This window comes from Capsicum annuum, chromosome 6 (assembly GCF_002878395.1).
Source record: "Capsicum annuum cultivar UCD-10X-F1 chromosome 6, UCD10Xv1.1, whole genome shotgun sequence".
In the NCBI taxonomy this organism is placed as follows: Eukaryota; Viridiplantae; Streptophyta; class Magnoliopsida; order Solanales; family Solanaceae; genus Capsicum; species Capsicum annuum.
The window spans coordinates 136,235,735-136,251,106 of NC_061116.1; positions in this window are offsets into that span (position 1 = coordinate 136,235,735).

Below are 15,372 nucleotides of genomic sequence, written 5' to 3' on the forward strand. Positions count from 1 at the left end.
TCCACTTTATAGTGCCTAAATACATCCATCTTTTGAAGTCTCTTTTACCAGTCAATAACGAACGTAGTCAATGATGAACTCATGTGCATCCTCAATATTGGTGACATAAAAAATAAGAGGCTTCACCTTGGAAAATATCCAAAACAAATCATACTTATTCTAAGTCATCATAGGACAACTCATCTGCTTCAAGAAGATACCCATCTCTGAAGCTTCATCCATTTGGACAGCCATGGAAAGATCATGAGACACTCCATAATATTATGCAATAGGAATTGTTGGTATAGCTTTTGTAAGACCCCACAAAATTCTAAGCTTGACTCAGTCCTTTAAAGCCTACAAAGGGGTCCCAGACTTAGAAAATTTTAGATATATATCAAGACTTAGAATCATTTTAGCCTACCAATTTTAGAGGATTTTATTTCTGACCTTCCCATCCTTAGTTAGTTGATTTTTCAAATTAATGTAAGGGGCAATTTGGATACCCAAAATAGTGAAGGGTCATGATAGCCTCACGTCGTGAGGGCCAGTCAACTCAAGTAAGGGTCGTGCCGCAATGGCTACTTGACCTAAGAAGGGGTCGCATTGCGATGGCTACTTAACTTGAAGGTGTTTGTTAAATTGCATATGTGAATTGTTAGTGTACTTATGACATGATAGCATGCATACCTATACATGTACAGGATCAAGATTTACAAGTGGTTGATGAAATGCCTTAGAAAGTGAATTATGAACATGTGACCATTATTGTGACTTTAAAATTTATGTTACGGTTTACTCTTTATGCTATTGAGACCTGGGGGTATTTAATACTCGATAATTTAGTTGTATACCTAGAGCCAGTGTTAATTATAAAATATTCACAGTCAGGTCACGATCATTGGTACTTTTAATCAGTTCTATAATTCAAGAAAACTCAGTTAAATCAATTATAATCCAGTCCAGTTCAATCAAGCCTAGTATGAACTAAGAAATACTATCAATGTCTATTCAGTTAGGAGTAGGATTCAGCACCGAGTAAACCCAAGGATTGTGAATCACCTACTAGAAGAGGGTGTGATTCTTATAAGAAATCCTTGCATTCAAGAACTATGTAGTCAGAGTAGGTTGAGACATCAGATCTGCCAGTCAAGGGTTGATGAGGTATTTTAACCTGTCAGTTTAGGGTTCCACTGTTCTTATTAGAGTACCTGCCAGATGTTGGTATCTCTTTTATTGTCTTTACCCATGGAATAATACTGGCACCCTTCTAACTGGGGTTACAGGTTGGACCCCAATATCTATTTAGAAAAGGGGCCTGCCGGTTAGATGATTACCTCTTACAGTATTAATTTCAGATTCAGTCTCAAATTAGAACTCAGTATAGTTCTACAGACTTTAGGACTATCAGATACAGTCATCTAGGTAATTAATAATACTATATTAGTACACTTAAATATTAGTAAATTAGTATTCAAACTCAGTATTCGGTGTCATCACTATTTCAGTTCCAATCTATGTATTTATGTATGCACTCCCATTTAGTCATATCCATGTTATTCTGTTAGTATTGTTCATGCATCATGAACCCATGCATTTCAGCCTACCTAACCGATCATACCAGTACATTCAAAGTACTGACATATGTTTTTTACGCTATGATATCTTATATCATAGGTTCAGATGCACGGGCCCTAGAGCATCCTCAGTAGTATAGTTTCACAGTAGACAACGTAGTGGTGAGTCCTTATATATTGAGGGCATGATTATTTTTAGCATTTTAGTTATTTTAGTAGTAAGTCGAAGTTAGTTAGGGACTTTTCCCATCAATTTCATATTTCAGATAGTTTAGAGGCTTATCAGACTAAAGTGTTTTCAGACAGTTGTTTTCAAGCAATTAGTTTTCCGTATACAATATTGTTTTCAGATTTTAACCTTATGGAAGTTTTCACCTTTACTTCCTTATTTTTTTATTACAACATCTTTATTATTCAGCGCTTATAATAGGTATCAGTCATGGGTTAGCTAGTGGTCCAACTGGATTACTTGTGTCGTGTAGCATCTGAGGTATAGACTCGGGGTGTTACAAAACTTTGTATCAGACATAAGGTTCAACAGAGTCATCGAAAGTCTGAAAATTGTATCTAGTAGTGTCTTATGTATGAGTGTGTAGCGCACCACACTTATGGACAAGGGGCTATGAGATGTTTTATTAATAATTTCCCTTCCTTTAGTCTTCATGCCGTGCGAGTGAGCATGATCTCTATTTAAAATCACCATCTATTCCAAGTTTCTCTTCTATTTATAGAATATGCCTCCCTAAAAAACTAAGGAAAGAGGAATGGGAGACCATCCAGAACCCTAGCCCGTCCAGACAAATCCTCTGGATGAATATGTCTCTTATACTGAATTTAGAATAGCTTTCACCATCCTATCTCATACTGTAGCATCCAAGAATAAGTGCCCAATTATTGTTTTGGCTAACCCAGTGGCCAACTTAGCGGCTGCTGAGATTCGGGACTTCACCTGAATAAACCCTCCATCATTTATCAGGTCTAAGTCAGCTGACGACCCTAAGGAATTTATTTATCAAGTTCAGTAAGTTACTGATGTTATGGTGGTGACAGCTAGTGAGAGTGCTAAGGTAGTTGCATATCTGTTGTAGGATGTGGCTCACACATGTTTCAAATAGTGGAAAGTAAAAAGGGCTACAGACGCAGGGCCCATAGAATGGGTGGAGTTTGCCGCTGCTTTTCTGGATAGGTTCTTCCTACAGGAGTTAAGGGAACCAATGATTCAAGAATTTATCAATCCAAAGCAGGGCAGCATGGCGGCGAAAGAGTATTCTCTGAAGTTTACTCAATTAGATAGATATGCTCCTCACGTGGTAGTAGATAATAGGTCTAAGATGAGCAAGTTTGTGTCTGGGGTGAGTGATATTATGGTTAAGGAGTGCAAAACTATGATGCTGATTAGTGAGATGGACTTGTCTAGACTGATGTACCATGCTCAATAGTTCGAAAAGAAGAAAAATAGGGAAAGAGAGAAGTAGAACAAAAGGGCTAGAATAGGTAGTTTTAACTTTTCTCAGCCTAAGTCAGAGGGTGGGAATCATTCTTAATTCTGCCAGAAATATTTAGTTCCAGCCCCGTTCTCAGCTAGTGCTTCAATGCCGAAATTCAGAGAAGGCATAAGAGATAGGGCATCAGGCCCTAAACCTCAGGGTAGTGTTAGTAGTGCCCGAACGAATCCTCTTTGCCAGCAGTGTGGCAAAAACCATCAAGCTATCTGCAGAGCAGAAAGTGATGTATGTTTCAGATATGGGAAGCCAGGCCATAAGTTAGAGATTGTCCCTAGTCAGTTTCCTAGGGTCTGCGTAACCGTCCTACAGCTTAATCTGGTCACCTGAATTAGCAGGGTGCGTAATCCAGTGCCACCAGTGGGTAGCACCCAAACAGACTCTGATCTTCAGTCCTGACAGGATCAGGAAAATTCTCCTGATGTGGTCACTGGTACGTTATAAGTTTATCATTTGCATGTTTATTCTTTGCTATATCTAGTAGCTTATTTGTCTTTTGTTACTCCATATATAGCAGTTGATTTTGGAGTTACTCCAAAATTCCTAGCAGACCCTTTCTTAGTCTCTTCTCCAATAGGTAAATCCATCATAGCCCGACGGGTATACAAGAACTATCTGGTTGTGGTATCTCAAAAAATCACTTCAGCAGACTTGTTGAAATAGAGATAACTGATTTTGATGTCATTCTTGGCATAGATTGGCTTTATTCCTGCTATGCTTGACTTAACTGCAGAAACATAATTGTCCAGTTTCAGTTTATAAATAAACTCGTCCTAGAGTAGAGGGGTAGTACTTTCGCTCTTAGGGGTCAGCTTATTTATTACCTTCAGTCTAGAAATATGATATCTAAGGGGTGTGTCTACCATCTTCTCTGAGTCTAGGACTCTAAATCAGAAATCCCTACTCTTTAATTAGTCTCAGTAGCTTGTGAATTCCTAGAGGTGTTTCCCAAAGATCTTCTCGTAGTCCCTCCCAAAATGGAAATTGATTTCAGAATTGATCTCCATCCAGATACTTATCCCATCTCTATTCCTCCATATTGAATGGCTCCAACAAAACTCTGAGAATTAAAAGAGCAGTTAAAGGATCTCCAAGATAAGTGATTCATTAGACCCAGCGGCTCTATATGGGGAACAACAGTTCTATTCATGCATAAGAGAGATGGTTCCCTTAAAATATGCTTTGACTATCGCCAGTTAAATAAAGTCATGATCAAGAACAAGCATCCACTTCCCAGAATTGATGACTTACTTGATCAACTTTAGGGTACCAGCTATTTTTTTTTAAGATAGACCTCAGATCGAGCTATCATTAACACAGAGTCATGGAATGTGACATCCCAAAAGTAGCCTTCAGAACTCCATATGGTCACTTTGAATTCTTAGTGATATCCTTTGGTCTTACCAATTCCCTAGCAGCTTTCATGGTCATGATCAATCGTGTGTTCAAGCAGTACTTAAACATATTTGTCATAGTCTTCATAGATGATATCCTTGTTTACTCCTACAGTGAACATGATCATGTAGACCATATCAAAATAGTATTGCAGACTCTCAGAAACCAGCAGCAATTCACTAAATTTAGTAAGTGTGAATTTTTACTAAGGGAAGTAGCTTTCCTCGGCCATATAATTTCCGGTGATGGCATTTGAGTTGATCCCCAAAAGACTGAAGCAGTGAGAAATTATCCCAGACCTATCTCTCCATTAGATTTTAGGAGTTTCTTGGGTTTGGCTGGCTATTCCCGACGGTTTGTTGAGGGATTTTGATCTATTGCTTCCCCTATGTCCAGATTAACTCAGAAAAAGGTCAAATTCCAGTGGTCGGATTCTTGTGAGAAGAGTTTTCAGGAGTTGAAAACTCGACTCACCACAGCTCCAGTTTTGACCTTACTAGATAGTTCCGATGGCTTTGTTGTGTACTGTGATACATCCAGAGTAGGTTTGGGTTGTGTTTTTATGAGGAGAGGTAAGGTCATAGCCTATGCCTCCAGATAGCTAAAACCCTATGGGAAGAACTATTCTACTCATGATCTTATGTTAGCAGTAGTAGTTTTTACCTTAATGATTTGGAGGTATTACTTTTATGGGGTGCATATTGATGTGTCCACAGACCATAAGATCCTCCAGTATGTGTACTCCTAGAAAGATCTTAACCTCTGTCAGAGAAGGTGGTCAGAGTTATTGAAAGATTATGAGATTAGTCGACTTAGCTGTACAATTCAGATAAAGCCAATATAGTGGATGATGCTCTTAGTATGCTACCTATGGGTAGTGTGAGCTTATCCGACTAGGTATCCACTTAGTTGACTCATCAGAAGGCAGTGTGAGGGTTCAGAATAGTTTAGAATTATCTCTAGTTTCCAAAGTAAATGAAAAGTAGGATAGAGATCCCAGTTGAGTTAAGTTGAAAGTGTCAGTCAGTGATCAAATGGTAGAGGTTTTCTCCGAAGAGGGAGATGGTATAATGCATTGTCAGGGTTATTTATGTGTGCAGAGTGTAGATGACTTAAGGCAGCAAATTCTTGCAGAGGTGCATGGTGCGCGTTACTCTATTCATCTAGGGCCCACAAAGATGTACAATAATTTATCGGAAATCTATTGGTGTAGTAGGATGAAGAGAGACATTGTAGAGTTTGTAGCTGGGTGCTCTACATGTCAGCAGGTTAAGATTGAGCATAAAAAAATAGTGGGTCTATGCAAGAGCCCATCATTCAAACTTGGAAGTAGGAAGAAGTGAACATGGATCTTGTGATGGGTTTGCCTCGTAATCATTGTCAGCATAATTTAGTTTAGGTCATTGTATACAGGATGACCAAATTATCTTATTTCCTACCAGTCCATACCTCTTATTTAGTAGAAGATTATGCAAAACTCTATATTAGGGAGTTGGTCAGATTGCACTGTGTTTTGTTGTCCATTGTCTCAGATAGAGGTACCCAGTTCATCACTCATTTTCGGAAGGCATTCCAAAAGGGTCTTGGTACTTGAGTTCACCTTAAAACAACATTTCATCCTCAGACAGATGGTCAGGCAGAAAGGACCATCCAGACTTTAGAAGATATGCAATGAGCATATGCGATTGATTTTAAAGGTAGTTGGGATGACCATTTGCCTTTGATTGAGTTTGCATATAACAAAAACTATCATTCCTACATTCAGGTGGCTCCGTTTGAGGCACTGTATAGAAGGAGATGTATATCTCCTATTAGTTGGTTTGAAGTGGGTGAGGCCGTAGTGGTAGGGCTTGGCCTGGTATTTGATGCCTTAGAAAAAGATCAATTGATCATTGTAAATCTTAAGACAACTCAGAGCCAATAGAAATCATACACAGATATGAGTAGAACGGATCTCGAGTGCGAGATTGGAGACTATGCGTATTTGAAAATCTCTCCCTTAAAAATGGTGAATATGTTTGGCAAGAATGGGAAACTTAGTCCCTGATATGTTGGTCCTTATCGAATTCTTAGCCATTTTAGAAAGGTAGATTATGAGATTAAGTTTCCTTCTGATCTAGCTTCAGTCCATCCAATGTCTCATGTCTCCTTGCTAAAGAAATGCCTAGGTGATCTAGCAGTCGTAGTCCCGATAGTGGGCATAGGCATTCAGAATAGTCTCTCGTATGAAGAGATTCCAGTTGAAATCCTTGACTATCAAATTCGTAGACTGAGGAACAAAGAAGTCCCTCAAGTTAAAGTTCTTTGGCTGAATCAATCCGCTAAGGGAGCTTCTTGAGAAGTAAATGAAGATACGCAAACCAAGTACCCTCACCTCCTCTCTGCCAACTCAGACTTAGCTCAAGGTAACAATTTTTCTTAAAACTTACATAGAATTCCCTTGTAATAATTGGTATCAGTTACCATTACATATTTATTCATGTATTTATGAATTGTTTTTAGTCATGTATTCATTGCATTAAAATATGCATATTAAGAATAAAAACCCAGTTTTTCAGTATATTTAGTCATGTATTCATTACATTCAGATATGCATGTTTAGTATGAAAAAATTAGTATATTCAGTACATCAGTAATCTCAGCTTAGTCGGCCTCATTCGAGGATGAATGTTCCCAAGGGGGAGATATTGTAAGACCCCACAAAATTTTAAGCTTAACGCAGTCCTTTAAAGCCTAATAAGGGGTCCCAAACTTAGAAAGTTTTAGCTAAGTATTAACACTTAGAATCATTTTAGCCTTCCATATTTGGAGGATTTTATTTTTGACCTTCCCGGCCTTAATTAGTCGATTTTTAAATTGATTCATTATTAGGGGCATTTGTAGGTCATCTTAAGAGAGTTCCATATTTTTTGAGCTAGCATAAGGGTGATTTTGGATGCCAAAAATAGTGAAGGGTCGCAATAATCCAGCGACGTGAGGGCCAGTCAACACAAGTAAGGGTCACACCGTGATTGCTAGTTGACCCAAGTAGGGGTCATGTCCCGATGTATACTTGACCCAAATAGGGATCGCAACACGAGGGAAGCCCTGTTCAACATTATCTTGATACGATTTGTGGGGGGGAAATGGATCATTTTCCCCACCTTATTCGGCCTTAACACAAAATTAATTAGCTTATAGGGCAAAATCTCATACTTTCTCTCAAACTCTCTCAATAACAAGCATTAGGGTTTTCAATTCAAGAGTCAAATCTCAAGAATTCTACAATCAATCTTCAAAAAAATAAGCATAAATGTACATGAAGTGTTCATCCAAGGGCCCTTTCACCCTTGGAGTTCAACAAACCCTTTTTAAAATTTTAAATCATGATTTTCATGTTATGGGTTGTTTGTATTCATGTTAATCTTTTGTGTGATTTCCAAGATGATGTCTTTAATGAATGTCATAAATTTATGTTAGCATTTGGGTTGAAATCTTTGAAATTGAAGTGATTAATGTAGCCATTATGTATTGAATTATTATTCATGCCAAGTATAATGCGATGCCTCCCATGTGTTTGCCAAAATGCCTAAGTGAATTAATTGTGCAATTTGATCCATTGTTGATCTTAATTATAAACTAATGAAAGATGTACATATCTAAAGGACTCCCATTTGAAAGTTATGCCTTGAAGGTGCTTGTTGAAATGCCTATGTGAATTATTAGTGTACTTATGACATGATAGCATGCATCCCTATACATTTACAAGTTAAAGATTTACAAGTGTTTGATGAAATGCCTTAGAAAGTGAATTACGAACATGTGGCCATTGTTATGCCTTCAAGATTTATGTTACTCTTTACTCTTTATGCTAATATGTCCTGGGGTATTTAATACCCGACAAGTTAGTTTTACACCTAGAGCCAATGTCTGTTACAAAATAGTCTCAGTCAGGTTATAATCAGTATTACTTTTAGTCAGTTTAAGAATTTAAGAAAACTCAGTAAACTCAGTACTAATCCAGTCCAGTTCAGTAACAGTTCAATCAACCCTAGCATGAACTAGGAAATCAGTTAAGTGTCTATTCAGTTAGGAGTAAGATTCAGCACCGAATGAACCCAAGGATAGGGACTCACCTTCTAGTAGAGGGTGTGATTCTTAGAAGCAATCCTTGTATTCCAGAACTACGTAGCCATCGTAGGTTGAGACACCAAACCTGCCAGAGGGTTGATGAGGTGTTTTAACCTGTCAGTTGAGGGTTCCAACGTTCTTATTAAAGTACCTGCAAGATGAGGGTATCTGTTTAATTATATTTACACATGGCATGGTACTGGCATCCTTTAAACTAGAGTTACAAGTTGGACCTTAAATTCTATTTAGAAAAGGGGCATGTCGGTTAGATGATTACCTTCTACAGTCTCAGTTTCATATTTAGTCTCAAATTAGAACACAGTATCGTTCTACAGACTTTAGGACTGTCAGATATGACCATCCAGATTATCAGTAATAAAGTATCAGTAAACTCAGATATCAGTAAATTAGTATTCAGACCCAGTATTCGGTATCATCAGAATTTTAGTTATAGTTTACATATTCATGCATGCACTCCCATTCAGTTATATCAATATTATACAGTTAGTATTGTTCATGGATCATAAACCCATGCATTTAATCCTACCTCACCGAGCATACCAGTATATTAAAAGTACTGACGCATATTTTTTGTGCTATGATGTCTTATATCTTAGGTTCAGACACACGGGCCCCAGAGCATTCTCAGTAGTACAGCTTGTCAGCAGATAACACAGTGATGAGTCCTCATATTTTGAGGACATGATTATTTTTAACATTTTAGTTATATCAGCAGTTAGTTAGAGTTAGTTGGGGACTTGTCCCATTAACTCTATATTTCAGATAGTTTAGAGGCTTATTAGACTAGAGCATTTTCAGATAGTTATTTTCCAGCATTCAGTTTTTCGTATACAGTATTATTTTCAGATTTAAAACTTATGGTAGTTTCCACATTTACTTCCTAATTTTGTTATTACAGTGTCTTTATTATTCAATGCTCACAGTAGGTACCAATCATGGGTTAGCTAGTGGTCCTTTGGGATTGTTAGCGTCGTGTAGCATCTAGGGTATAGACTCGGGGTGTTATAGCTTTGTTTGTTACTAATCCACTAAAAAAACTTAGTATATACTCAATGATATTTTTCATTACTAGACTCGGTATTACATCTCTCTGAGCTAGTGTCACTGTTTTCCCTGCTACCGCCAAAGGAAAATTCTCTTCTAGAGGAGGATACTCTAACCTCTCCCAAGATAGTTCAATGACTACCTAAGCTCTGCCCCTAATGGGAACTAGTCACCTTCCTATACCTTTTTATTTTCTTGCATGCACTCTACTATGAACGTCATCCTAAATTATTAGTTTGGGTTCTTCTGGTAATTCATATGCAACACATATTCTTACAATCTGTGTGAATAAAATTAAGGGTGGTTAGATACTAATTTGGATCACCATATACAAAATAGAATTACTTTATAACATTAAATGTAGATGAAATAATAAGGATTATTATTATAGACGTCTCGATAATGTTCCACAAAACTCTACTAGACATAAGTTTATACTATTAAAATTAATGGACCTAGGGCTATAATACAAACTTTTTCATGATCTAGTGGGTGGCACCCTCACTAACCTTTCTGTAGGAGAACCCAACAACTCAAGACTTTAACTATTAAATTAAAAAATTATAACAGATTTTAAATAATTTTCAACATAAATAATAAGGATATAAAAACCAAAATCAAGGACCAAGACCTGAAAGTCATCGCACAAGGCCGTTAATCTAATCAATTTCTAAGAGTTTCTCAAAGTGACAAATAAAGTAAAATGTTATTGTTTGGAATATAAACATTAAATACTATGAAGATTCGCGGAATCTTGGATATGAAATTGTCACATAGGGATCGAGTCAACTAGTATAGCTAGAGATAAAGTTCTGTCATAGCCTTAGGAACACTTTCTGCACTAATCAAAAGAAGATCCCATGGTAGTTTACTTACAAACCACTATGTACTTATAGGCATCATTGGTCCTATTTAGTAATAAGTATGTCATAGGAAGATAGAAAATTCAACACAAAGCAAGTATTTTAATCAAAAATACATTTACTTCAATCAAGCTAAGAAATATCTGTAAGCAAATCATTTAATATATCAAATAAGGTCATAATCGATCCCTAATTCACAATCTCAATGGTTATATCATAATATGGACAAATTTGTATCCTTTCATCTAATAATATTACTATATTTCTATATATATATATATATATATTTGTGTCTGTGTCTGTGTATGTCATTTAATTCAGAAGTATACAAGCTACTAAATCACATCTAAACTCCATTTAAACCAAAACCTACACCAATTGAAGAATTCAATACCAAGCTCCATCAGAATAGTATTTCCTTTCATTAATTCCTCGGATAGTTTAAAGTCTAAATTAATCATAAAACATGAATAATTAATCATTTAACATTTAATTAAAGCTTTGGGGCTTCAACCCCACTAGTTATAACCCTTTATATAGCCTAGACTTCAACTAAGTGTTTTCCAATCATAAAATGTCCCCAAATACCCATACTTTATGTTCAAGGACATGTATTCAACAATAGGAAGTGTTCACAATCTATAATCAATTATAGATGAATTTAAATATACTTATTATTCTTCTCCCTACTTTCATGAATTTAGGTCTCTAACTGAAGGATTACACTATTAATGTAAAATCTAAAGATTCTACACAAGGAATGAATTACTAGATGATAAACTTACATTAATGATGAAATAATCCTAGCCCTATGGTAAAATTGACCCTTAGTATTTAGAACATAACCCTTTGAGTTTTGTGAATATACGAAAAAAATAACTGACTTAGTGTTATCCTATGGGTCATTTTAGTTTCTGCAAATTATATTTTTTGATTACAATTCTAGTTGTACTTCCTTATTTTGAAATCTGATTTCGGGGGTACAGTTTTCTCGAATTTGAATGTGAACAACATCGGTAACATTTCCTTGATTTTAAGAGTAATTCTACGTTTGTTTGTTTTATCTGATTTTTATGTCTATGCCTAAGATGAAACCTCGGTGATAAAGTCTTTATTTATTTTTGTCTGTGCATTCAAGGTTGGTTATAACTTAACTTTCTTTAGATTAGGTTGTGTAGTTAATAATAATTTATAAGTTTGTTGTGTGTCAGGGATTGTATCATGGAAAATGTGTTAAGGTAATTTATGTGATAGTGTGGATGCCTATGTCTATAATATTTTGTGGTTTTAAGATATTATTTGTTGTATGTGACTATTGGGGTTTTGTATGATGTTTTGGGCGTGATATTAATATATGTATGTTTGATTGCACTCTTCTGGTGTGAACAATCGTAGATTTTTGAATTTTATGTGGTACCAGTGATATGTCCTTGCATGTTTAATTTATGTTTTATAGATTATATTAGATTATGGATAGATGGTTGATTAAGTGGATTATTGGCTCACATGGTTGTTATATTGGTTCGACATAGGGTATACTTATGTTTGTTGGTTGTGAGAAATACATCCTTATATCACATTCATTCATGTAACATTGGTAGAAAAGTGGATATACTAGAAATATTTTATATTTTGTATAGAAAATATGATATCTTTAAAAACCCTCCACTGATGTATGTGACGGAGAGAAGTTATGGATATATGTATTGGATATTGGTTATTTCTAGATTGACAAATGCCATGTAGGTCCTACCTAGGAATAGAGCTTGGTAGATGTGGCTTGTCTAATATCCTATGGGTTCTACCTGAGAGAAGAGCTCATTAGGAGTATATGTAGGTTGTAAGATGGCCTTGTGCATCATGATCATCACCCTCTTCCTTGCTTTCCATATGTTGTGCTTATTCAGTGATTGTATTTCTATTTGTGATTGTATATATGTCTATTTATTTTATCTTCTCATACTTGTATTTGGTTCATCTGTATACTTGTTCTTCTTTTACCTACCTATTTTGGTTATATGTGTATATGGTAGAAGTGTTAGTAGAGATTGTGTGGGGTACCGTTTGGGACATTTTTTGATTATATCTTTCCATCCCTTTATTTGTGTTTATATGCTTTACTTTCTACTTTAATCACTCGGCTTGCGATACCTAATGAGTATAATTCGATTGTACTCATCTCTATTATGCTCTTTTAGCTAACATATAGGTATAAGTGCACAACAGGAATAACTGATTCAGGTGGCATTTGGAGTCTATTTGAGGGAGCGGTTGATCTATGCATCCGGAATCGGCACTATTTTCTTCTATATAATATGTCTTATAGTATTCAGAGACAAAGTTTGTTTCTTTTTGGAAATCTTGTGTATATTTTAACTTCGAGTCGTATTAGTGGTTCGTATACCGCGACACCAAGTTTTGAGATTTTCTTTGGTATCTTGATTGTATTTGCACTCTTATCATATTCGTGTGGTTTGGCTTCTTTATGGAATCCTTGTCTTGGGTTCTGATATGGATTTCTCATTTTATATCAGTTCTGGTGATAGGTTTAATTGTCAAGGCTTACAGCAATAAGTATCATTATTACCTTTATTTTGGTGCCGTGACAACCATAACTTGGGCCTAATAATATATCTAGCATAACCATAGCTTCTTTATATGAGGAAATCCATCATAATAAACTTAGGATCTCATTAAACATTATGCTAAATGTTAATTAGTCTCAATTAAAGCTAACATGCTAGGAACATAAGGTAATAAGATGGTAGAAGCACAATAAGTATTTCAGCTAAGGATCAATTACCCTCATTCCCTAAAACTAATAATTTAGGCAAAGTCACGATGTTCTATCCATATTCACATCCTAAAATCCCTTTTAACTTTCAATATTTGTACAACACCATCTCAAGAAGGTGATTAGAAAGAAGCCTACGTCGATGTTGAACTACAATCTGGGAATTACCTTTAACTAATTTGTCTTCACTCAATGATCTCAAATTCCATCATGATATTAAAAGAGTAATGCACATATTATTAGGAGTATAGCGAGACATATATTGCTTAAATAAGGGTTGGGTAAAATTTTGGGTCAAGAATGGGTCCCACAGGGTACGCAAATAGAAACCCAAATTGAACGCATCATGAAGTCCCTCAAGGGTTAAGCAATTTGTGCTCAAAAGTTTAGCAAAGATGGAGCATAAATCGGTTCTCAAGTAAGCCCTTAAAGTTTTGGAATATTGGACCTAATTTCAACGAATTTTACCATGAACTAGGATGGAAATTCAAAGGAAATTTAATGGGAAATCACGAAGACAAGTTAGATTAGCTTACCTCAACTTATATGGATAATTTCCCACTTTTACCTCTTTTTAAGATCTCAACTTGAATAAAAATTATGGAAGGAAGGGTAGAAAATTGGGTGGGGAAAAGGGCATTTAAAGATACCAGGTGTAAATTTAGCACTCACGCCATCTCATAAACAAAAACTTAGGAAACTCACATAATGCTTAGGACATCTTGCAATTAGGGTCGGGTATCGCTTAGGTAACCAATAGGACATTTAATCAATGCCCCTTTATGAGGACAAAGTATCTCTTAAGAAATAATTGACCAGATGCTCAATGTTACTTAAATAACAAAATGTCACATACACGATAGCCGCTCAAACGGTCATATGATCACTTAAGTAGTGCCATTAGCAACCTTATACACCTAGTCCTTAATAGAATTCAACCAGGTGCTCGTGATTCATTAAAAACCCCGTGCGCATGGCAAAATATGCTACCATACTAATTTCAACATTCCAAACTTAATGGAACCATCAACAATTTCATCCAAGATTGTTTTGAACGAGTGTGGGGCCCACACATATAGTTCTATTTTGCACATAATTTGTCCAATATCCAAAAATAAGTTCAAAATCCTTGGGTACTAAACCAATGGTACCCGTAGCTTAAAGTCAACATTCCAAAAATGTTTTCATTGTCAAAATTCTTATTCGAGGTCATGTACTTGAAGTCTTGGTCCGAGACCAAATCCTAAACAACAAAATCAACAAAATAGTGAAATGAGACTAAAATCCAAATAAACTATCCAATAATCGAACTGAAAATTCCATCAAGTCATAAATGTCCCATAGCTACTGCGGAAAAGCTCAAAACACCCTAAATTCATGCAAATACAGGAAACAATCTGGAGGTTCATTACACTCTCTTTGTCTCCCTTATCCTCCTAACCATCCACCATATTCTTCTTTGTTATGGTGTGACCTCTGTCACCTCCGTACCTATATTCCTAACAGAAAATACGACAATGATTATTGATCCTAATTGATAACAAAGAATCATGTTCCATTCTTTCAAATTTACTATGCAAACAAGTGGACTATAGAAGGCATATATCTATATAGAAAGGGTTAGTTTGGACTGAACAGACGACCACCAATGACTATTCTGTGTCTCCTCGATGACCCCTAGAAAACTAGTTTCTTGTTTCTCATGTTTTGCATCTCACACAAGTTCTGCTCTATGATCTCCTAATATTTTTATTTATTTTACTTATGATATATATTATTATCTTCAATCACTTTTTTATTTGCACTGTCTATAGTATTTTCTATTACTTAAATTTTAGTATTCCCTAATTTTTCTGTAGGGTTTTGTCTACTAATAGCACCAATTTTTTTAAGTCTAGCCTAACTGCCTAATCCCTAATTTCTTTTTTTTTCATTCACCAATTTGTAGTTTTTGCAAAGATTCTTACTAATTATCCCCTGTGTTAAGTTTTTTATCATATATTGATTATTGCCTTTCGTTAATGCATAATCAAATTCACATATAGTGTTTCTTTCTAAGATTTTAGCCTATTTTTCCTCAGTAGCTT